Source organism: Rattus norvegicus, chromosome 1 (genome assembly GCF_036323735.1).
Source record: "Rattus norvegicus strain BN/NHsdMcwi chromosome 1, GRCr8, whole genome shotgun sequence".
In the NCBI taxonomy this organism is placed as follows: Eukaryota; Metazoa; Chordata; class Mammalia; order Rodentia; family Muridae; genus Rattus; species Rattus norvegicus.
The window spans coordinates 156162276-156188737 of NC_086019.1; the positions used below are offsets into that span (position 1 = coordinate 156162276).

The 26462-nt window shown below is 41.9% G+C and overlaps 1 pseudogene; it reads right to left on the reverse strand.

Moving 5' to 3' along the window:
• Nucleotides 1-25861, reverse strand: Rps3a-ps1 (ribosomal protein S3a, pseudogene 1; annotated as a pseudogene).
• Nucleotides 25862-26462: the final 601 nt, after the last annotated feature.

A 26462-nucleotide genomic window follows, 5' to 3' on the forward strand; every position in this document is an offset into this window, starting at 1 on the left:
GTTTATGTGCATCATGTATGTTCTGGTGCATGCAGAGGTCAGAGGGTGTCAGATACCCTAGAACTGGAGTTACAGGTGGTTCTGAGCTCTCTGATGTGGGTGTTGGGCACCAAGCCTGGATGCACTGCAAGAGCACCGACTGTACTTAACCACTGAGCATCACCAGCCACCATCCAAGATATTTTAATATAGATTTTTTCTATACAAGGGATAAAATAAGCCTGGTGGTGGTGGCGCATGCCTTTAATCCCAGCGCTCAGGAGGCAGAGACAGATGTATCTCTGTAAGTTCAGGGCCAGCCTCGTCTACAAAGCTGGGACATTTAGGGGTAGTGAAACCCTGTCTCAATCAATAAATGGATGGATGAGTGGATGGATGGGTGGATGGATGGATGGATGGATGGATGAATAAGATAAAGAAAGATATATCCCAGGGCATAGGTACAGGTTTCTCAACAAAGTATCATTGTTCATAATTTTCTTTTTTGATATCTTTTTCTTTCTTTTCTTTTTTTTTCCACAAATAGGTTTTTTTGTCATTATTATAAAAACCTGGCTTTTAAACAAATTCTTGCACTGGCAGTCCATATCCACCTTCAACTTCAGCACTTGTCTCATCCTCGGTCATTTTTCTAGAACTACCACCTTCAGCAAGGCTCAGTGAGTGTCCCAGTTTCCTAGACGGGTTTCTTCAGCATCTTTACTTTTCTGACAGAGACATTATGAAAAAGGTTACATGGGCTGACAAATCTTTCCTATGTCTTCCCCAGTGATGTCTGGAATCAATTTGTTAACCACTTCTTTCAAGCCATTTTTCTGCCCTTCTCTGGTCATGATTTACACCAGCTTCCTCTGGACCCTGTCCCATGCACAGGATGTATTGTGTATCTGATTGTTTCTTTTTTTAAAGTGAAACCAACACAGAAAAGATGGAGCAAATAATGATTGGTTGTCTTGACATCCACATGAGCTTCAGTCATGATCTGCCACTTTTTGACTATAGAACATATTTTGTCCAGGGTAAGATCCATGCCACAGGAATTAGTCAGACAGTTTTTGTTGTCAACATCCCCAGTAACTTGCTTAAAATTTCTAACTGCAACTTGATCATTCTGTATATCGGCAAAGCTCACTTCAAACACATGATCCTCGAGGCCATCAGGTACAACTTTGGTTCCTTGAGTCCTTGTGACTAGTGTTATTCCAGTGTTACTAATATTGAAGATAGCCTGAGTTTTCACATCACGCCATTCTATCTTGGGAAATGATCAACCACTTTTTTCTTGGCTCCCTTCTTGGTCACCGTTCATCAGGCACTGCCATGGTGCTGCTGAGAAAGCCAAAAAGGTGAGATATCGTTTTCTTACTAATTTACAAATTATATTAATTAATAATTATAAGATTGGGGCCAGAGAGATGGCTTAGCAGGTAAGGATGCTTATTACCAAGTCTGGTGATATGAGTTTAGTGTCTAGAACCCCTACAGTGAAAGGAAACAACCACCCTTTACATACACACACACACACACACACACACACACACACACACACACACACAAATGCAATACATTTAAAAAGAATATTAACTTTGGGGGGTTGGGGATTTAGCTCAATGGTAGAGTGCTTGCCTAGGAAGCACAAGGCCCTGGGTTCGGTCCCCAGCTCCGAAAAAAAAAAAAAGAATATTAACTTTGTCTATTGCATGCTGTATAGTGGGTTAGTCTAATGCTGCTTGTATTCAAATGCTAAATTCTGTACCCCAAGATCTGGTTGCTCCAAGATGAGGAGATCCTCATTTATAGCAGCTTTGTGGTATGAGCTTTGCCACCCAAGTTATGCATGATTGGTTAGTAAAGATGCCTACAGCCTGTAGCTGAGCAGAAAAGAGGTAGGTGGTGTTTCAATTCCCAGGTTTGGAGTCTGAGGCAGAGACTATGGGGGAGAGGAGGAAGAAGGAAGAAGGTGCCATTGGGAAGGTGGATTATGAGTACATGGCCATGAGGGTTGGCCAGTTGGAGTAGGAGTAGAACAGGAGGAATAAAGCAAGTGATATCTCGGGGTTATTGACAGAGAAGTAGACAGTATAGAGGGTTGATATCTGCCCAGATCTAGTGCTCTAACACTTATTATAAATGTAAAGGTTTTGTGTCTTATATTTGAAAATTAAGTGATCTAAGGTGGAGGGTAGAAACCTCCAAATAATATGTACTGCAATAATGCTGTACTTTTCTATATCCCTTTGTTTTATTTTATATTGTAGTTTGACACTAAGCTTTTCACGCATATGTTAGCCAAGCTTCTGGACTTTTTCTTTGCTTTTGTCTTTTGAGTTCTTCCCTTTGACAAGGCCAGCTCCATCCCAAGATCAGCTCTTATTTAATTTACTGGTTGGAGTCTGAAGAAGAGAAAGGATGTGGATTGACCCAGAGGAGAGAATGGGTTGGGCTTTCAAGGCAGATTGGATGACCATGCTGTACAGTTAGAAGCAGCAAGGAAGTCCAGAGACTTACATGGGAATTTGATAATGTGGATCTAGGAAAGGCAGACAGGGAGGAGAAAGAAGGAAGATAGGCTTTGGGGTCTTGGGAGTGAGGCCACAGAGTTTTGGTTTGTCTGACTGAAAATATAGACTCATTGCGGCTGGTCTCAAAAGAGAATCCCATTTGGGAAATGAACACTGCACAAGGATAGGTTTGCTAGGCATTGCACAGATGCAAGGAGCTGAAGGAGGTAGAATGCTGCGGTCCAGCCCAGGTGACGACATAGTCAACTGGCACAGCTGGCTAGAGAAGTGGAATGGAGGAGGCAGAGCCAAGAAATAAATGTTCCTGAAAGTAAAATCAGGAAGTAACTGCAACAAGAACAAATCCAAGCTTTACAACCTTCTACGCTAAGAGGCACACAAAAGAAAGAGGCTAAAGAGGTTGTTTAAAGGGATATGAGACTTCTGCTTCAGTGGCCGCAGCAGGGAGGTGTGTGAGGACAGACTGACTTAAAGAAAGATGCAACAGGAATGAGGAAACCCAAGCACAGTGTCTGATGCTCTGATTTCAAGACGATGCCCACAGTCTGTCCCTGAGTCAAGAGGAGAGCAACTCCCAGGACAGATGGTGGAAACTTGAGATTGAGATGGAACCCCCCGGAGGGCCAAGATGCTGCTCCCCCAATGCAGGACTCTAAGCCAAGGCTGCTATTGGAAGGGAGGAAGGCAGCTTTCTTTCTCCTTAGGAATGCTTGAGGATGGACCAATTAATGAAGACAGAGCCTTAAAAGGCATAATTCTGGTAAATGACAACCTCCTTGTCCAAGTTAGTGCTGGGGGTGAGACCTTGTGACTGAAGTTGCCAAAACAAACACAGACACTCAGTTGCATTTGAATTTCATATAAACAATGAAAAAGCTTTGGCTCAGTCAGCAGCAGTGGTATGTGAGTGGAAACTGCTGCCCTGGGCAACTGCTTGTAGTGGCCTAAGGAATTCTATTCAGTGACCTCTAGTCACTTGAAGCCAGGATCCATGTTCACATGTGCACTTGTGCTCGCTCTCTCTCTCTCTCTCTCTCTCTCTCTCTCTCTCTCTCTCTCTCTGATTACTACTACTACTACTACTACTACTACTACTACTACTACTAATTGTTTAAGCTTTTTCATGGTAGGATTTCTCTGTGTAGCCCTGGCTGTCCTGGAACTCACTCTGTAGACCAAGCTTGCCTTGAACTCAGAGATCTATCTGCCTCTGCCTTTGTAGTGCTGAAATTAAAGATGTGTGTCATCACTGCCCAGTGTATTTTATTATTATCGTTGTTGCTGCTGTTGTTATTGCTATTATTATTATTACTATTATTATTATTGTGTGTGCATGCCTATGTGCCCAAGGAAGTTAGAAGCATCAGATCCCTGGAGCAATCATGAAATATCCAATGTGGGTGCTGGGTATCAAACTTTGGTTTCCTGAAAGAACAGTATCAGCTTGTAATCACTGAAACTCTCTCAAACCCCAGACCAGGGTTCTTCTGTGCCATGGAAAAGAATTTCATGATAGGCCAGTATGATATATAGTTAAAGTTTACAGAGAAGAGATTTTTAAATATCTACTTAAACGTGAAGAGTTTTAGAAATAGGGAGGAAAGGATAAGACTGACCCAAGGTTGGATGTGGACTTCTCAAAGACAGCCATGACTATCTTAGCATTCCACATACACAAGTTTGGTGGCTTTCAAGTTACTTAGGAAAGAGAAAAGTAACTTTCTTCTCTTTCCCCATCTTATGACATTGGATTATAAGATGATTTTGGAGGTCAGGGTTTCAATCTGATAAGGTAAGACAAGGTGTTGCGAGAGTGTTGAGACATGGCTTTTCCTGTAATGGGACTTCCTGTGAGACTCCTAGAAAATTATAGGTCTACAGCTGGGGAAAGAGATGACTGATGATTAGGCCTCCATTGCTACTTCAAATTATCATTAAAATCAGCTCTACATAAAAAGAATATGTCCCTGTATAGGCAAAGTTCACAGCGAATGTTAATTGTGGTAGAGTTCTTTTTTATAAATAAACATTATTTATTTGCATGTGTGAACCTACACATGTATTCATACACATGTTATACCTGATGTCAGATCCCATGAAGCTGGAGTTACAAGTAGTTGTGAGCTGTCTGATGTGGTTCTGAGAACTGTACTGGGTCTTCTGCAAGGAGCAGTAAATACTCTTACTTGCTGAGTCACCTCTCCACGCTAGTGATTCTTGAGGGTATGGACTCCCGTCTCTTCTTATATCCCTTAAAGTTCTCAGCCGTTCTGTCTTGCCTCATTATACATATAACCCACATCTGTGGTTGGGATGCAATTCCAGTACTCAGGAGGCAGAGACAAAGAGGATCTTTGTTAATTCAAGAAATTCACAATGAATTTCAGGCCAGAAAGGGCCACTAGCAAGTTGTTGTCTCAAAAAAAAAAAAAAAACCAAACCAAAACAAGACAAAAAAAGAAACAAAACAAACAACCCACAGAGAGAGAGAGAGAGAGAGAGAGAGAGAGAGAGAGAGAGAGAGAAGAGAGAAACAAAAGATCAAAATGTTCTATGGGACCAAAGAGTTGCTGCTTCTTTGATATATTCAAATATTACTTTGCCCCCTATATGGGAGATTCTCAAAGTCTCTCAAACTATTGTAGTTGTACTAGAGATTGCTGATATCTGGGATATGAAAACAGAAGGAAATATCAACTTCCTAAGGAAGAGAAGCTTCCAGTAAAGTAAGAAGAAACATGATATAAAAGAGTTAATCAACTTGTTTTGTTTTTCCAGACACGGGGACTCACCGTGTCCTGGTTGGTCAGGCTAGCCTCAAACTCATAGAGGTCTGCTGAGATGCTGGGATCTATTCTGAGTGTTACAACACCTGGTCCCAACTGGATATTTTGGGGATATACTGCCAGAAACTTTGAATGAGTCTGAAGGTAACTCCTCTAAGCCAACCATTAAACAAAGATGGTGTGGGTACTACTGTGGGAAGAGCAACTACTGAGAACAGACTCTCTGGTGGACGTGTCACCTCTCAGGTGAGTGCATGTTCACATCATGAAGTAATTTCCACCAAATTGAAAGCTTCCCTCCTGGAAGGAGGAAGGAGGCCCAGATGACTCAGGAAGCACCAAGAGTCAAAAGTCTCATAAGGCTCCTCCCCTGTGGCTATATTAGTGGCAAGCAATTGCTAGGGAACACAGACTCTTAGATCAGCTGAGCTGACTGCAGCACTGGAGCTTCCTCACCCACCCAGGGGAGGAGCTTTCTACTGATGTGGCTGCCTGAGTCACCATGGTCCTGTAAGGAAACCCAGGAAGCTCACGGGGTCACCGACTAGACTTAGTCTCTTTTCAGTGGGTGGATAGACACATGACAAGACAGACCACCTTCCACGGCCTGGAATCTGATGCACCGGTCATCCATGGGCTGGAATTCTAGGCTCTCTAACAATTCAAAGTGAAGAAACAGATACCATCATTTGAGGGGCTGAGGGAAGGTTGGGATTTTAATCTCTTAAATATAATAGGCCTGTATGATAGATTTTGGTAGTTAACACACCATATTAGTTAGAATGTTTTCCATCAAGTGGGTGAAATCTGGCACAATAGTACCCGATCAGATGTAGGTTGTATTGGCAAATATTGTTTCAACACTTTAGACTATTTGGGTCTAATGTGTGTGGCAGTGTGGAGTGTACCCAAGGCATTGGGATCCAACAGCTTGCTGAGGACTAGACCAACATGGCACAAGCCCCTGGAGGCATATGTTCTGCCATGTTAATAATATGGTCCAAGGCAACATAGCCTGCCAGATAAGTCAGGGAGACACTGCCCACAGACAGTTGTGTACAACCTTGACTTCAACTCCAGCAAGCAATACTACAGGCATTACTCAGCTACAGAGAGTGGGTCTAAGGTGAACCTTTGGATCATTCGGAATACTACAGGCATTACTCAGCTACAGAGAGTGGGTCTAAGGTGACCTTTGGATCATTCGGAATGTCACCCAGCTCATGAAGGCTCTTAGGAAGCATTCCTATTGCTGTAGAGATGCAATTATCATTGCTGTCACTATAAGCTGGTCCTCTCAGCAGCATCAATATCACAGCCACCATGTACATCTCCTTACTTCTCCTTATATCTCCTTGGCCACTTACTGAACCTGACCTCAAGTACCAAGAGATGCTTAAGAAGATTAAGGAGGTCCCATAGAATAATGCCATCGCTCCCTACAAAGAACACAATGGTAGGATATGGATCAGATCTCAGTTGGGTATTGGCTGAGTTTTGATGAGAGGCTAGTCATCAGGGGGTACCCAGGTCTCTCAGTTACCACAGATTGCTTAGCACTTCGGGGCACCATAGCACCTTATAGCATTTCTGATTGATCTTGGCAGATTCTCCAAGTCTATGGAAGGCTATTTCTTTTCCATCTAGATCCTTTTATGAGAGAACAAAAAATTGCCTTCTTACAAGATGTCTTATGAACGATGAAAGCCCAACAACATACCTGATGCTACATCCAACTGCCTACAGGGGTGGCAGACAGAGCCCATGCTGCTCTGTGAATTGGTACTGCCCATTCCTTGTGGGTTTGTTTTCATTTTTACAGGGATTCAGAACTTCACTTTTCACCAAACACCATTTTCCCTCACCAGACTAATTCATCTTTCTCTTGAAATTACAAAATGAACTAAATTGAGGATTCAGGGTTGGGGGAGGAAAATAAAATGGGGAAGAAGAAAAGAAGGCATTTCTGTGTTAATGACTTTGCTTAGCTTCAAGAAGCATCCACAGTTCAAAGGAGGTAGCAATCAATGGAAAACCACACATTAATTAAATAACAGGGAGTTGGGGCAAGCCTTGAGCCACTCCAAAGTTCTCTCTGGATACCCCAGAGCGCTGTGTGTGGCTCTCATGAAACAAGCCTATTATAAGCTTGAGACTAGGAAGACTCTTGGTATCTTCTGGACAAAACGCTGAACAGGACTGTTTTCTCCGGCTCTCCTTCCTTCAAATTTCTAAATTCTATATTAGAAGGAGTTTTTCTGTTAAAAATGTACAAGTTGGGGGATCAAGGTGGAAGCCATTCCTGCTGGTGGACCTTGGACTGTTGTGGAGAACTTCCTCCTGCTGGCTTCCCTTCCAGCTGCAGGGCAGCAGCCTGGTGTCGGACACATTTGGTGTAGAGGTGTTGGGACTTCAGCAGCCTTCCTAATGGAAGCCCGGCCCTCACCTTAGAGCATCCTTTCCAGTGTAGGGCTATTACAGGGCCAGGGACTAAAGGATCCACTACTGTTTTTTAAAGCATTGCAACAATTTATAAAGGGTAGTAATTCACACTGTATCTTAAAGTCTTGGGAATTATTATTTTCAGATGGGGAAACCATGTCTCAAACATGATAAATCACTCGTTCAAGTTTACATTGCCTAAAAGTGTTCAGATCAGGACTTGGGGCTTGTTTGTCTGATCCTAATTATTCCTTCTCTTTCAATACTGTTTGACTTTTAAATAATTTGTTGTAAATATACCAAAAAAAATCTGCTTTGGGAATCATTTGGGACCCCTTAGACATAAGACATTATTGTCAAGAGGTATGACCTTTAAGTCTTGCCATCTTTTTCTGGTCATGAAGTCTATTTACTGAACATATACATCACTGTGATAAGTAATTTGTACTAACCATCTGATCACTACTATAATCATATGTACACGAGTATGTGTCAATACATAGTTTTGTGTGTGTGTGTGTGTGTGTGTGTGTGTGTGTGTGTGTGCACATGTCTGCATGTGTGACTTGCTCAGTCTCGTTATCTATTAGATTAGAGTGTGAGCATTCCGAAGGCTGGAGACTTAGTTCTATAAGAACACTGGCTGTTCTTATAGAGGAGTCAGTTTGGATTCCTAGAATGCACAAGATAGCTCACAAGTGTCTGTAAATCTAGTTCTAAGAGATCTGGAGCCCTCTTCTTGCTTTTTCAGTCATCAAGCATATACATGGTGAACAGACATCTATGCAGGCAAAACACCCATACACATGATATATAAATATATTTCAACTCAACTCCTAAACCTTCCGTTTCCTCTTTGCATATGACTTGCCTTTGTTACAGGATTCACAAAATGACAGTATGTTTTCACTTAAAACAAATTTATTAATTACTGGCAGACAACTATTAGATTCCACTATAGCATATTTCAAGTAAAATTTGGTCTTTGTTGTCTCTTGTTCTCCTTTCTCCCCATTCCCTTATTAAAACAACAATATTATGACTCTAACAACTCCAACATTTGGCATTTGTTTCACTGTTGACCAAAAACAATCATTTGCAAAATAACTTTTTCCTTAAAGGTACCTATTTTTTATTATTATATGTATGAGTGTTTTGGGTGCATGTATATCTGTGTACCATTTGCCTGCCTGGTGCACTCAGAGGTCAGAAGAGGATGTTGAATCCCTTGGAACTAGAGTCACGGATGGCTGTTAGCTGGTATGTGGGTGTTAGGACTCAAACCCAGGTCCTCTGGAAGAACAGTCAGTGCTCTTTACTGCTGGGCCATCTCTTCGGCCCTTTAAAATTAACTCCTAAATTCATTCTACTTCTGCTTAAGGTCAAAATATGATTGTTTAAAGTAATTTCTAAAGCTTAGTTATGAATCCTTTCAGGCTTTCAATGTGTTCTCTTCTACAGCAACCGTGAGACTGCTCATCCAAGATAGAGTTTGTGGCTACTTTTCATAAGCAGTCTACCACCATTCGCAAATAGATACACATGGCCTGGTTTTTTCACTTTGAAATTTTCAGGGGTGACAACTCAAGCACAGCTCAGAGGTGTTTTGTTCTGTTTTGTTGTCTTCTCGCCTCCCAGTGAGGCAGGCCCTGAGATGACTTTCACGAAGCTTTCAGATGAAGCAGTAAGTAGCAGGGAAGACAGGGAGACCGGGCAAGCATGGGAGCGGCCGGGCAAGCACGGAAGCGGCCACTGCTCCTGACTGGGAAGATCCAGAACAGGATCTCTGTATGTCCGTTCTCTCTACTCATGGTTACAATGCCTACTGAGGATATTCAATGACTACTTAGCTGTGTGGGGGCTCTGGCCATGCTCTTCAAACAGATAGAAGTAGACAGTAAGTCATTCTTACTCCATATTCCCACACACAATGCCTGCAAGGCATAAAGAATCAGTACCCTGAGCAGCAAATAGGAGACTACTAATTCTTTTAAGCTCAAGTATCTCCGTCTTTCAATATTTGCCTAGCATTATACTAAATAACCTTACCCTTGTCATCTATGACTGATTTCCTTGTCTATGACATGATAGCAATAATAGCAGCTACTTTGTGATGTTGGTGTTCAGGAAATCTCCACTCAGACCACATATACACCATCCCAGTTAAGCAAGAATGGTTTATCGAATGCACACCATAGTACTGGACATTCAGGTCCACAAGAAGGCAAAACCTAACTGTGGCACTAGTCTACTTCAGTGTAGACTTTTTATAGGAAAAGCCAGGTTCAAAAGTTTAAAAGGCAAGGAGGGGAGCAGTTGGCTTACTAGGCAAAGCATATCAGTAAACCTTGAAGCTGATTGGTCCTGAGTAAGGTAAAGGGGCTAGTGGATGGGTGGTGAACAGGGGAATTTCAGAACACTGAGATAACAGAGCATGGGTATTGTAATCATAACCTTTTGGCTTATTAGTAGCATGTTCTTCAGTGTCAGCCATAAAAAACCACAGTGCATAGGTGCTCATGCATAGGTGCAGGAAGGGCTACCCCGTGGTCAGCTCTGACTCCAGCCATTTTAGACATAACACTCCATATCAAACTTTATTTGATGGGTCCTATGTAAAGTTTTGTGGACTTTCTTAAGAGTAGCAAACCTCAAATAGAACATTCAGAACATACAGAACAAAACAGGATTATGTGGTCAGCATGTCCTTGAGTCAAGTCACTTCTCTGTGTCAATGACTGGCAGGCATGTTACAGCAACAATATGGAAAAGCTGGTAGGCACGGAACAAAAAGGCTACAGCTATTTGGTGGGGCGGGTGGTGGTGTCAGATCATAACAGTAAGAATATAAAAAAGTGAGCATGCTATAGTACAGACTGATTGGCAAATTGCCCAAGCCCACAAGGAAAATAAGGGACAGTTTGAACTTTAATCTTAGTTGGTCTGGATTAAATCTGTGTGTTCCACTAGAGATCCATGGTGCCTTCATAATGAACATATACAAATGTTTTGATAAGTAGCTTGACAGTGAGATTACAAACTGGTACAACCACTCTGGAAATCAGTCAGGTGGTTCCTCAGAAAATTGGACATAGTACTACTTGAGGACCCAGCTATACCACTCCTAGCATATACCCAAAAGATACTCCAACATATAACAAGGACAAATACTCCACTATGTTCATAGCAGCCTTATTTATAATAGCCGGAAGCTAGAAAGATCTCAGATGTCCTTCAACAGAGGAATGGATACAGAGAATATGTATACATTTACACAATGGAATACTACTCAGATATTAAAAATGACTTCGTAAAATTCTTATGCAAATGGATGGAACTAGAAAATATCATCCTGAATGAGGTAACCCAATCACAAAAGAACACACATGGCATGCACTCACTGATAAGTGGATTTTAGCCCCAAAGCTCTGATTACCGAAGATACAATTCACAGACCACATGAAGCTCAAGAAGAAGGACAACCAAAGTATGGATGCTTCAGTCCTTCTTAGAAGGGGGAGCAAACCCAGGATAGCTAAAACTATCCTCAACACTAAAAGGACTTCAGGGGGAATCACTATCCCTGAACTCAAGCAGTATTACAGAGCAATAGTGATAAAAACTGCATGGTATTGGTACAGAGACAGACAGATAGACCAATGGAATAGAATTGAAGACCCAGAAATGAACCCACATACCTATGGTCACTTGATTTTTGACAAAGGAGCCAAAACCATCAAATGGAAAAAGGATAGCATTTTCAGCAAATGGTGCTGGTTCAACTGGAGGTCAACATGTAGAAGAATGCAGATCGATCCATGCTTATCACCCTGTACAAAGCTTAAGTCCAAGTGGACCAAGGACCTCCACATCAAACCTGACACACTCAAACTAATAGAAGAAAACTAGGGAAGCATCTGGAACACATGGGCACTGGAAAAAATTTCCTGAACAAAACACCAATGGCTTATGCTCTAAGATCAGAATCCACAAATGGGATCTCATAAAACTGCAAAGCTTCTGTAAGGCAAAGGACACTGTGGTTAGGACAAATCGGCAACCAACAGATTGGGAAAAGATCTTTACCAATCCTACAACAGATAGAGGCCTTATATCCAAAATATACAAAGAACTCAAGAAGTTAGACCGCAGGGAGACAAATAACCCTATTAAAAAATGGGGTTCAGAGCTAAACAAAGAATTCACAGCTGAGGAATGCCGAATGGCTGAGAAACACCTAAAGAAATGTTCAACATCTTTAGTCATAAGGGAAATGCAAATCAAAACAACCCTGAGATTTCACCTCACACCAGTGAGAATGGCTAAGATCAAAAACTCAGGTGACAGCAGATGCTGGCGAGGATGTGGAGAAAGAGGAACACTCCTCCATTGTTGGTGGGATTGCAGACTGGTAAAACCATTCTGGAAATCAGTCTGGAGGTTCCTCAGAAAATTGGACATTGAACTGCCTGAGGATCCAGCTATACCTCTCTTGGGCATATACCCAAAAGATGCCCCAACATATAAAAAAGACACGTGCTCCACTATGTTCATCGCAGCCTTATTTATAATAGCCAGAAGCTGGAAAGAACCCAGATGCCCTTAAACAGAGGAATGGATACAGAAAATGTGGTACATCTACACAATGGAATATTACTCAGCTATCAAAAACAACGGCCTTATGAAATTCGTAGGCAAATGGTTGGAACTGGAAAATATCATCCTGAGTGAGCTAACCCAATCACAGAAAGACATACATGGTATGCACTCACTGATAAGTGGCTATTAGCCCAAATGCTTGAATTACCCTAGATGCCTAGAACAAATGAAACTCAAGACAGATGATCAAAATGTGAATGCTTCACTCCTTCTCTAAAAGGGGAACAAGAATACCCTTGGCAGGGAAGAGAGAGGCAAAGATTAAAACAGACACAGAAGGAACTCCCATTCAGAGCCTGCCCCACATGTGGCCCATACATATACAGCCACCCAATTAGACAAGATGGATGAAGCAAAGAAGTGCAGACGGACAGGAGCAGGATGTAGATCACTCTTGAGAGACACAGCCAGAATACAGCAAATACAGAGGCGAATGCCAGCAGCAAACCACTGAACTGAGAATAGAACCCCCGTTGAAGGAATCAGAGAAAGAACTGGAAGAGCTTGAAGGGGCTCGAGACCCCATATGTAAAACACTGCCAAGCAACCAGAGCTTCCAGGGACTAAGTCACTACCTAAAGACTATACATGGACTCTGACCTCATAGGTAGCAATGAATATCCTAGTAAGAGCACCAGTGGAAGGGGAAGCCCTGGGTCCTGCTAAGACTGAACCCCCAGTGAACTAGACTGTTGGGGGGAGGGCGGCAATGGGGGGAGGGTTGGGAGGGGAACACCCATAAGGAAGGGGAGGTGGGAGGGGGATGTTTGCCCGGAAACCAAAGAATTATTATTAAGTATTAAATAAATTAAAAAAAGAAGGGGGAGCAAAAATATTCATAGGAGGAAATATGGAGACAAAGTGTAGAGCAGAGACTGAAGGAAAAGCCATCCAGTGACTGCCCCAAACTGGGGATCCAGCCCATATACAGCCACTAAACCCAGACAATATTGTTTATGCCAAGAAGTGCATGCTGACAGGAGCCTGAAATAGCTGTCTTCTGAGAAGCTCTGCCAGAACTTGACAAATACAGAGGCGGATGCTTGCAGCCAACCATTAAACTGAGAATGGGGTCCCCGATGGAGGAGTTAAAGAATGAATTGAAGGAGCTGAAGGGGTTTGCAACCCCATAAGAAGAACAACAACAATATCAACCAACCAGACCCCGCACTGAGCTCCCAAGGATTAAACCACCATCCCAAGAGTACACAGGAATGGACCTACGGCTCCAGTCGAATATGTAGCAGAGGATGGCCTTGTTGGGCATCAATAGAAGGAGAGGCCCTTCGTCCTGTCAAGGTTCTATGCCCCACTGTAGGGGAATGTCAAGGCAGGGATGTGGGAGGGAGTTGGTGGGTGGGTGGTCACCATCATAGAAGCAGGGGGAGATAGCAGGTTTCTGGAGGGGAAATTGGTAAAGGGGATAACATTTGAAATGTAAATACAAAATATCCAATAAAAGAAAAAAATGAAAGAAAAAAAGTAGTTTGATAGCTGTTCCTTTAAAAATAAAAATAAAAACATTTATGTAGCCAGGCATGGTAGTGCAAGCCTTTAGTCTCAGCACTTTGTAGGTTGAGGCAGGAAAATGTTGAAGTTTGAGACCAGCCTACTGTACATAGCAAGTTTCAGTATAGCCAGAACCACACTGAGAGACCCTATCTGCAAACCCCAGAGCAAGAAAAACTAAAACCAAGCCAGGTGGATCTCTGTGAGTTCAAGTCCAGCTGGTCTACAAAGTGAGTTGAAGGCAAGTAAAGGGCTTGTTACACAGAGAAATCCTGTCTCAAAAAACAAAAACCAACCAAACAAAAAACAACCAACACCAAAATCAACCAACCAACCAAACACAAATGTAGCTTTTTCCACATACACACATAAGGATCATGCAGAAACTAATTCTCTTCTACCATGTGGGCTCCCAGAATTTAACTCAGGTCATCAGGATTCATAGTGAGCCACCTTACCCATGGAGCCAGTTCTCTGGGCCTGCATTTTTTGTCTTAAGACCATTTTGCAATACTATTAAGTAAACCCTTTCAAACATTAAAGCTTGACATTTTCTCTACTAAGCAACAGTAGAATTTGATCTAACAGAAAATTGAACTGTTCCTTGGAGGCTTAAATTTCAATCCATTTTCACTGCATATTCCCTTTTGGTTTTCAATCATTTTTCCTTTTTACTTCTATGGTTAAAAATAGACATTGGTCACCTTTGGGAGCAACATTGATGAAGGAAAAAATTATGAAAGACAACCTTTGGCTGTGTGAATCTCAGTAATGTAGAGACTGGAGAGGGAAAGAATACCCACTAAGTACCTCTGTGACAGTGTGGACAAGGTTCCCAGAGCACCTACTGTGCTCCCAAAGCACTTGCTGTGTTACCAGAACTCTACTGCTACGACTGCTGTTTATCAGATTTTCTCCACAGCATTGCAAAATGAGGACACAGAGTCTTAAACAAGTTAAGTAATTTCCACAGGGTCACATGACCAGCAGTGTTGGCACAACCTAGTTCCACGTTCAAGTTTGTGTGTTTTCAGCTGTTGCTTCCAAAACATCTTTCCACTTTCCTTAGGTATTGCTGGGGAACCACGGTTTAAAATCCCAGTTGGTAGAGCTATCTTTTTCCTTGTTTTCACGAGGCTGACTCATGCATTTGGAGAGGCTGAGAAATTATGAAGACTCCAGTAAGTTCCTGTCTTCTTTCCTTTCTACTTCCTTCCCTCTTTTCTTTTTGAGGCAGTATTGTATTCCCAGCCAGCAGCATGCTCACTATGTACTGAGGGTGACCTTGAGCTTTTGACCCTCCTGCCTCCACTTCCACAATGCCTTGATCACTGGCTTCTCCCACCCTGCCTGGTTTGTAATGCAGTTCAGGCGTGGAAGCTAGCTTGTGCTCTGCGGATGTTAGTTAGGCAAGCACTTTGCCAATTGAGCTGTGTTTTGATCCTTGGTTAACTTTCTTCTTCTTGAGACAAGGTTTTATTGTGTAGCTCTGGATTCCTGGAGCTTGCTGTGTAGACCAGCCTAGCCTTTGACTAGGATGTAGGGTGCCTGGCCATGGATGTCTTCTTTATACATTCAGAACAGAGCCACCTGCTGCGGTGCACAACTGTGATCCTAACTCTTAGAGGCAGAGACAGCAGGAGCCTGAGATTAAGGCTAGCCTGGTCTACATGGTGAGTTCCAGGTCAGCCTGTTCAAAATGCTGAGAAACTAAATATTGCTTTAAAGGCTATTTTTGGAAATGTCTCATTAGCTTAAAAAAAAAAGTCTTTTAAAGTGTGGAGAGTAACTGTGGAGCACCCAGTCCTAACTGCACATCTGTATCACACCCCTTTCCTCCAAGGCTCAGGAAATATCACAGAAGAGGGGACAGAAAGATGGTAAGGAGTCAGAGGTCAGAGAGCACTGCTTTAAAATAGTGCTTCTGGGTAGACACAGTCAGACGCTCAGGGTCCCGCAGCAGCTGAGGCTGCCTACATACAACTGCACAAGATCAAGCCAGTCAATCCCAGCCAGAGTGGGAGAGGGCCTCCTGAGATCCCACGCGCAACTGAGGAGATTTACAGGTGTCTGCTGAGGGAAAAGAGTCAGCTTTTCTCAGTAGTGTGGCCCATGGACATGGCTCATGGTCCTGTGGATGGCTCCACACCTATGAACATACAGGCAGCACCAATTATGCTCAGTGAGATTTTAAAAAAAGAAGTAAAAAACACAAAATGACAGGAAGATGGGAAAGAGGTTCAGGAGGAGATGAGGGTAAAGTGAGAGAAGATCTGATCTGAATACATGGTGGTCGCATATGAAATTACCAAGAAATATAATTTAAAAATGGCATTAAAGCTAGCTGTGCTGGGAAGTGGAGGCACAAAGAACAGGAATTCAAAGTCATCCTCAATTACATGAGCTGGAAGCCAGCCTTCATTCTCAGGAGAAAAATAAAAGCCAAACAAAGAATGTCTTTCAGGAGTTGCTGGATGCTCTAGAGAATACTAAATACCAGTTTTCTAGAGTGCTGGAGGCTTTGCTGTGAGTACAATGTTTGCACACCTCACGGGACTACTGGGGACATGCACTTTGCTGACATATGATGGGAATCCTCCAGGAGCAACACAGCTGAGTGGCTAGAGGCCAAACAGCTTCTGCTCTAAGCAGTCCAAACAGAGTGAGTAAGAGAGGTGTATGTAAAATGTTTCACAGGATGAACATGTGATCAGTCCCACACTCACCTGTGCTAGCTGCACCAGGAGGCAGGAGTTTGTAGAATACTTAGATTTATTTGTTCTCTCTGCACTGTAAGGCCTGAGTACATCAGAAAATAAAGTTAATTCTACGGATATCATCACCACACTGATTGTTGCTTCTGAAATTGCTTGGCATGTTTTCTCTCATATGAGGATCCCAGCTCCCAATTCTTATGTACTGTTTATGTGGCAGTGAACTGTGAGCAGAGGTCAAGAAATTAGAAAGAACTTTGAGAGAAGGAGAAGATGCCTTAGTGGTAGAGGGCTGGGGAGCATAATAGACTGCACGTAATAAGTGGGAATACAAGGAATGGTGGCTATAAGTAGAGACAGGGAATCGAGAGGGCTGTGCAGGGAAATGGGAAGAGGAACAGGTTGTGGAAGAATCGATTGAAACTAAGTACATATGAAAATTCCACAAGAAACCCGTTAGATTATGCTAATTAAAAATAAATTTAAAAAATTACTTGGCATGATGAAATTAGATGGTCTGCATCTTAGAGAAAAGGTGGCAGTTGTAGCATTTACATCTCAAATATACAATTCCTTAAAGAAAGTAGTCTAGGTGTCAGGCAGCACTCTAGTTCTTCTGTAGCCTGCTGTCCTTTACAGGGCACTCAATGACTGCCTTCCTGTCTAGCCTAAAGTGTGAAGTCATTAACCAGTTGTCCACTGCCTTAGTGCTCTATCACCCGTCTTCATATTTACATTTTCCTTTCTATACAGAAGAAAAAAGGAAGGAAGGAAGGAAAGAAGGAAGGAAGGAAAGAAGGAAGAAAGGAAAGAAGGAAGGAAGGATTGATTTCATCATGTCAAGTAATTTTTTAAAATAGCTATATTCATTTACTTATTTGGGGAAGGAGACAGCACATGTTTGTCATGGCCTGCAAGTGGAGGTCAAGAGACAACTTAACCAGGCTGGAGAGATGGCTCAGTGGCTAAGAGCACTGACTGCTCTTCCAGAGGTCCTGAGTTCAATTCCCAGCAACCACATGGTGGCTCACAACCATCTGTAATGGAATCTGATGCCCTCTTCTGGTGTGTCTGAAGACAGCTACAGTGTACATGAATACATAAATAAGTTCTTTTTTTTTTTCTTTTTTTTTTTTTCGGAGCTGGGGACCGAACCAGGGCCTTGCACTTGCTAGGCAAGCGCTCTACCACTGAGCTAAACCCCCACCCCAATAAATTCTTTAAAAAAAAAGAGAGACAACTTAATCTTGACGGAATCAGTTCTCTCCTTCCACCCTGTGGGGATCAAACTAAGGTTGTCAGGCTGGGCAGCAGGTACTTTTACCGATTAAACATTTCACTGGACGCAGGGACAATTTACTAACGTGCAGTGGTTCTCAACCTTCCTAATACTGCAACCCTTGAATACAGTTCCTCAAGTCGTAGTGACCCCAGCAATAAAATAATTGCATCACTACTCCATAACTACAATTTTGCTGCTGTTATGAACCGTAGTGTAAATATCTGTGTTTTCTAAAGCTCTTAAGTGAAGTGACCCCTGTGAAAGGTCTGGTTGAGATCTCAAAGGTTCCTCAACCCACAGGCTAGAAACTACTGACTTAGATTCTTTAATAGCTATCAAACATGGTATTTTTTTAAGGAAAAAAAACTTGCCCTGAGGATTTACCATGTGTCAATCATTGTGGCTGATAAAAAGATGGATAGTTGCTGCTTTCAAGAGGTTTTCTGGGGCTGGAGAGATGGCTCAGCATGTAAGAGCACTGACTGCTCTTCCTTGAGGTTCTGAGTTCAAGTCCCAGCAACCACATGATGACTTACAACTACCTATAATGGGATCTTGTGTCCTCTTCTGGTGTTTCTAAAGACAGCTACAGTGTACTCATAATATAAAATAAATAATTTTTTAAAAGAAGTTTTCTAAGGGGCTGGAGAGATGGCTCAGCAGTTAAGAACACTTGCTGCTCTTGCAGAGGACCTAGGTTCAGGTCCAAGCACCTACATGGTGGCTCTAGTTCTGGGGAACCTAGTGCCTTCTTCTGACTTCTATTCACACCAGCCACAACATGGTACACATACATATATGCAGGCAAACAAGTTATGTAAAATAAACATAAAGATTTAAGCAAGTGAGCAAGCTGGGCATAGTGATATATCCCTTTAATCCCAGTCCTCAGGAGGCAAAGGCAGACATATGCTGTCCAGGCTAGCCTGATCTAGATGCAAATTCCATTCAGGGGTAGACATGAGACGCTTCCTTAACACTTAAGAGGCAGGCAGAAAGATCTCCGCAAGTTTGAGGCTAGCCTGGTTTACAAAGTGAGTCCTGGACAGTCAGAGCTGTTGCACAGAGAAACCCTGTCTCAAAACAAAAAAAAAACCCAACAACAACAAATCCTAATTTTATTACTATCATTTTACTTTTGTTAGAAACTATGCCATCATGCAGGACTGTTTTGAGATGCCAGACTAAAATATCATTACGGAGATCTGCTGGATTTTGCTTAATCATTGTTTTGTTACTTTGAAAAATAATACATGTGGGGCATAGTTCAAGGTTAGCCGGAGCTAACTTGATAATGACCTATAGTGACAATTCTGGAAATTTGGTTTCTTTAAAAAACATAGAAATATTATAAGAAAGTGTCTTTGTTTTAATCCCATGTGTAGGGATATGGGGCTGCTTCAGACTGTCCTCAGCAGCTGATGATGATTTGCCTTAAGCGCTGAGACGTGGTTTTGCCAGCTGCAGGTAGTTTCTGTGATTGTGTGATACTTGGAATTCTGGGAACATTTTAGAGGGCATATAAATGCTAAGAGCCCCAATAGGAAGGGTTGGTGATTGTTCGGGGGGGGGGTGTGGTTTGTTAGTAGTTGTGCTCAAAGAAGATATAAGAAGAAATTAGATTCAGGGGATCTCTTTCTCTCAATCTCTCCCTCTCCCTCTCCCTCTCCCTCTCCCTCTCCCTCTCCCTCTCCCTCTCCCTCTCCCTCGCCCTCCCTCACCTCTCTTCCCCCTCCCCTCCTCCTCCCCCTCCCCCTGTCCCTGTCCCTCTCCCTCTGTTCTTCTTTCTCTCCTATCTAATGATGGGGTTGAAACTGGGGAGTGGGGATAAAGTATGGGAAGAAGAAAAACTCACAAAATAGCAAAGACAAGCTACAAACAAAGAAGAAATAAATTAGATTTAGAGATCACACAAACACACATCCTTCTTTCTCTCCTATCTAGTGATAGGGCGAAACCTGGGGGGAATAAAGGGTGGGGAAATAGATCTCACAAAGTAACAGACTGGATACAATAACCCAATAAATGCCAAACTGAAGAAAAGAAAGCTATCTTAAGCAGGCAGGGAATTTGGTCTCTGATATTATTAAACATCTACTAAGAAGGGTTTTATGTTATGTATACATTTACATATATATGAATGTTGAATAAAAGAACAAATATAAATACATACACAATGAACTTAATTTCATAGCAATCTTAATAGGAAACCACTATAATCCATTTTAATATAAAAAACCTAATTAAGAAGGTGACAAAATAAGAAAAGATTGGATTTCTCAGAAGCATTCATCCCAGAATTCAAAGTCTGACCTAGTGAAGTCAAAATGAATGTTCTTTACCTTGGTTTAAAGCATCTGAGCTTAATGAAAACATTTAGGGAGGGGAAAAAAACCTATCTTGCATCACACAGGGAAGCAAATTGCCCACAGCACATGCAACGCACCAGGGACCCCTCCCTGTGCTATCTTGCATCCTCAGTTTAGTTTGAATCTGATCACTCTCTGGAGGACCCATTATAACTCACACCTGTCTCCATTAGTAACTGACTAGAGTCACACTCTTTATGGACGCAAACCAAGCCCCACACTCTCTTACCTCCTATCATTAGCCTGCAGCTCATTTGTGGAAACACATAGAATTGCATTAACACTTTGAACACTGTAAAAAATAGACGAATTCAAATGCTACTCCAAAATGCCTCTCTGAGAATACAGCCTCTTCATGAAATATAGAGCCTGTTAAATAGGATGGGGACTGTGAGTACAGGCTTCACATGACTCTCAAAGAGTACTGGGCTGTTGAAAAAAAAAAACAGCCTGATTTGGGACTGATGTTACAGTTGCATGTGTGACTCTGTCTCATTGTTTGTCTTAAGAAAATCATGTTTGTTTCTGTTTTACTATTAATACTCAACTTGACAGCTTCTTTCCATATGTGTTGTTATTTTGATCCTTAGTCTTTTCTGTGAATAAATAAATACCTTCATTGTAACATTTTAATTTTTGCTGGACCCAGCAAGGTAATTGGTTATATGGCCACTTAGTATTTTGTCCCCAAAGCTAATTAGACACTTGATACATACAGTCCCTAAAGAAGACAGTTTAAAAAAAAAAGCACTAGGACCAAATGCAAATATTAGCAAGAACGGCTAACTATAAATAAACAAGCACTTATTCCCTAGGTATTGGCTTATAAAGTAAAGGTACAGAAATAACATAATAACTCTTTTGAAAAATAAACTTGGCATGGAGCTAACAACCATAAATTGAATACTTGGATCAGGAATTCAAGGCTGGCCTTTGCTACACAGCAAGTTTGAGGCCAGCCTGTGCTACAAGGTGACCCGGTCAAAACACTCACACACACACACACACACACACACACACACACACACACACACACACACACTACCACCACCACCATCATCATACACATACAATAAAAAATTCAACCTTAGAAAAAAGTGACTGTTGTATATAAATCAGATTTATTCTGGAGAAAAGTTTAATTTGAAGCCATACCTTATAGTGTGCCAAAAATAAGTTCCATGCTTGCTTATTTTCGTTTTTAAGGTTAAGCAAAAGAATTGGATTAGATATGGGGTGAACACCTGCAATGCCAGCACTTGGGGTCGAAGTGGGTGACATAGTCTGATCTTGCCTAGATAAACAAGGACTGGATATCAAGTCCTTCAGCAGAATACTTGTCTAGCACAGGTAAAATTTGAGTGTGATCTCTGGTGCACAACTTTAATTCCAGTGCTCATGAGGTAGAGGCAGGTGGATTGCTGTGAGTTCCAGAACAGCCTGTTTCTACGGAGTTCCAGGACTACCCAAAGAAATCCTGTCTTGAAAAACTGAACAGAAAAGAAAAAAGAAATGAATATAAAACTCATTTGTATTTCTACACACAACGACAGAAATAAAGATACTACCTGGTGTGGTGATACACACCTTGACTCTCAGCACTCAGGAGGCAGCGTTAGTCAGAGCTCTATCAGATCAGGTCTACATGTCAGTTCCAGGACTGTGAGGCAGGCACTACATAGTGAGAACCTGTCTCGAAGGAAGGAAAGAAGGAAGGAAGAAAGGGAGGGAGGGAGGAAGAGAGGTAAATAGAGAGAAAGGGAGGGAGATAGAAAGAATAGCATCCAAAGTTCAAACACAAACTTTTTCTTTGAAAGAAATTTAAAAAAATCAAATAAAGGAAAGGTCTATACCATATTGCTAGGGAGAAGACAAAATTATCTTTTTTTTTCTTTTCCTTTTTTTTTTTTTTTTACATAGGACTGTTTCCTGCATGGTTTTCCTCCTCAGTCATTGTCCACAGGACTCTGAGAAGTTGTACGAATATGCAGGTGGACAAAATTATCTTAAAGTTGTCAGTTCACCCAAACTTATATACAGGCTCAGTGCAATTCAAATCCAAATCGGATATTTTCATTTTGTTTGAGGTTTTAATACACTGATTTGAAAACTTAGTGAGACAGAGAGAAGACTAAGAGTAGTAAAGACACTTGAGAAAGCAGGAAGTGGGCTGGTCTACCAGATATTGTGATTTATTATAAAGCACACTGATTAAATCAGTCTGGTCATAGTGCAGGAACAGAAAGTTGAGCAATGGACCAGAAAACACTGTGCCCAGAGATGAGCTGCTGTGTTGAACCTCAGATTTACACAAACATGGTGCTTTAGGACTGTAAGTTTTGAATCAGTGTCCAGGAACATTAATTTTACATACTGAAAAAAAAGACAACATAAACTTCAATTATAGGTATATTCTATTCATAAATGTAGAAGGTAGAATAATACACGATTTAAGATGTTGCAAATGGGAATATCCACAGTGAAACAAGTGAAAAAATCCCAAGCCCAACCCAGAAAAGCAAAGCACAAAAGACTCGAGAATCTGACCCCACACAACAGAGAAACCTTAGAAAGCAATAAACATATGAAAAAAGCAATCCAGAGAATTAGATATACATGCAACATATACCATCGGCTAAGTCTCCTACCTCAGGTATAGGAAGAACAGCCACAAATCAATGAGAAAGCAGAAACATTCGGTTTACAAATGTGCAAAAGTCTTGGATGGGCACCTTACAAAAGAGGATATTTAAATGGCTAATGAGCAGCAGTCTTCGGGAAAATATTAAAACATAAACTTCACTGCATGCCCATTCGAATGGCCTCGCAGAAAGATGAAATGAAGGAAAGGGGGCTAGGAGTGGAGACACACACAGTGAAAATCTGAGCACTCATTTGGGAGATTTTGAACTTCTAAAAATATTTTGACCTGACCAGGCATAGTGGCACATGCCTTTATTCCCAGCACTCAAGAGGTAAAGGCAGGCAGACCAAGGCTAGCCATAGCTATACAGCAAGAACCTGTGCAGGGGTAGGAGAGAGAGGGGGGGGAAGGAGGGAATGACTATGGCAGAAAGAGGGAGAGAACACTCTTGCACTCTTGAGAATAGCAGTGGGCTAGCATCTGCTCAAAGGTACTGGGCCACAAGCTCACACCCCTTCAAAGGTCATGTATGCAGCATCTGCCTTCTCTGGAGATAGGTTCTCAAGTGTTCAGTTTGGTGCTGTAGCCCAGCTGGGGACAGTAAGTCCGTTTTGAGGTCATATATAATGTGACCCTGTTAACAATGACAACAGCCAATCAGGAGGAAGGAAGGAGAGAGAATACCATCCTGGTGAAGATGTGTAGTAATAGCCATGATACACTTCTGACAGGGGTGTGAATTAGTACAACCAATGGAGAAACTGTGGAAACTGAGCGTAGTGGTGCCTGCCTGTAATCCTAGCACTCAGGACAGGGAGTCCGGAGGATTGCAAGTTCAAGATCATCCCCAGGTTTTATATATATATGGTTTGAGGCTAAGCTAAACCACATAAGACTCTGTCTCTAAGGAAAAATAAAATAAATAAAGCACAAAAAAGAATATATATCAAGAGATGGGTACATTTGATACTGGCCATGTAAAATGTAATGTGAAGTTCCACAACTTCTATTCTGAATGCTTATTTTCTGTTCTTTTGTTTGTTTGCTTGTTTAAGACAGGGTTCACTATGTAGCCCTGGCTGTCCTAAAGCTCAGTACGTAGACCAGGCAGACTTGGGGTCACAAAGCCCCTGTGCCTCTCGCCTCTCGAGAGTGCTAGGATTAAAGGCTCTTGCCACCAAGCCTAGCTTCTTCTTTTAACTGTATATAGAAGCTTATTGATTTGTGTACACTTTGGGTCTGGTTGATTTTGGTGTATGTGTGATGCTTGTATTTATTTCCAAAGTTTTTTTCATAATAAAGTTTATAAGAGTACAATTATAATAGCACTCATCATTTTTCACAAGTGAGAAAACCTAAACAACCAACATTTGCATACAATAAAATTTATAACAAAGTTAACACGTCTTTATGACAGAATTCTATACAATGAAAAAATGAACTGCATGTGCTAACAACATCAAATTCAAAATAATATATCTATTATTTCACTGTTACAGTGTACAAATAGGCAAAAACTAAACTATAGGGATTCATTTCTAGGTGTACACTGTGTTTAGCTATGTTGCTCTGGCTGGCCTGGAATTCTCTACATAGACCAGGCTGTCCTTACATTTATAGTGATCTGCTTGCCTTTGTTTTTTCAAGTGCTGGGTCACATCTATACTGTAAAACTATGAAGTCATTATGACTTCAGTACAGTAAGTAGTTCCAGTTTTTAAAAGATTTATTTTAAAAGTTATGTGTTTATGTGTCTATCTGTGTGAATACATGCACATGTGAGTGGAAGAGCTCTTGGAGGCTAGAAGGGAATCAGATCCCCTGGGTTACTGGCAGATGTGACTGCTCAATGTGGGTGAGAGCTGGGAAGCAAGCTTGGGTCCTCTGCAAGAACACTACACACTCTTAACCTCTCAACCATCTCTCCAGTCTACAAATTTTCTTTTTCATGTGGTGCTGGGGGATAAGCTAACCAGGAGCCACACTTCTACTCTCATAGACAAAAGAGTCAAGGTGCTTAGGGACAAAATGGAGTTATATCTCCTGATCTTAGTAGTAGTAGTGACCATTTGTATTTTGTGATTATTCACTGAATTATATATTTCTGGGTTTTCCCCTTTTCTTTGAAAATATCCCATTTTCAGTCTGATGAAAGGTTAAAGTAAGATATTAAAAGGCACAGTTATGGGATTGGGGATTTAGCTCAGTGGTAGAGCGCTTGCCTACCAAGCGCAAGGCCCTGGGTTTGGTCCCCAGCTCCGGAAAAAAAAAAAAAAAAAAGGCACAGTTATGACTGAGGCCAGTTTGAGGCAATTCCGAGTTACACATTTAATGGCTAGCCTGGACTATAGAGAGAACTTATCAAAAAAAGAAAGAAAAGAAAAGAAAAGAATGAATAGCCTAGTAAGAGCACCAGTGGAAGGGGAAGCCCTTGGTCCTGCCAAGACTGAACCCCCAGTGAACATGATTGTTGGGGAGAGGGTGGTAATGGGGGGAGAATGGGGAGGGGAACACCCATATAGAAGGGGAGGGGGAGGCATTAGGGGGATGTTGGCCCGGAAACCGGGAAAGGGAATAACAATCGAAATGTAAATAAGAAATACTCAAGTCAATAAAGATGGAAAAAAAAAAGAAAGAAAGAGTGTTATGGTTTTATTACTGTGAAAAGACACCATGGCCACTGCAACTCTTATAAAAAAATATTTAATTGGGGCTGGCTTACAGTTTCAGAGGCTCAGTCCATTAACATCATGGCAGATAGCATGGTAGCCTGAAGACAGACATTGCTGGAGGAAGGGAGCCAGGAAGAGGCTCTGATTCCACACTGGGTGGAGTTTGAGCACAGACCTAGAAGCCTGCCACATACACGGTGATTCACTTCCTCCAACAAGGCCACACCTGCTCCAGTAAGGCCACAGCCGCTAATAGCGCCATTCCTTATGGCCAAACATAGAAGTATATGAATTTATGGAGGCCAAACCTATTTAAACCCCTACAGGAAGGAAGGAAGGAAGGAAGGAAGGAAGGAAGGAAGGAAGGAAGGAAGGGAGGGAGGGAGGGAGGGAGGGAGGGAGGGAGGGAGGGAGGAAGGGAGGAAGGAAGGAAGGGAGGGAGGGAGGAAGGAAGGGAGGAAGGAAAGGGGAGGAGGGAAGGAGGGAGGGAGGGATGGAGGGAGAGTGGGTGGGGGAGGGAGGAAGGGAGGAAGGAAGGAATAGTAAAAGAAAAGAAAGAAGGAAAAAATGGAAGGAAAAGAAAGGTGATTTTCAAAAGCATCATCTGTACAGAAGGCAAATAAGGCACAATGCCAACAGTAGTGCAAATGCAGGGCATGTTGACATTGTAGCATTCGTCAGCCTTTCTGTAAGTTGGAATATTTATTTTTATTGTTTACATAATTAATTATAGACAAGGTTTAACCATGTAACCCTGGCTACCCTGGAACTTGCCATATAGACTAGGCTGGCCTTGAATTCATGGAAATCTGTCTGTCTCTTTCTGAAAGAACTTTTGAACTGACTTATGCTGAAATCACTTC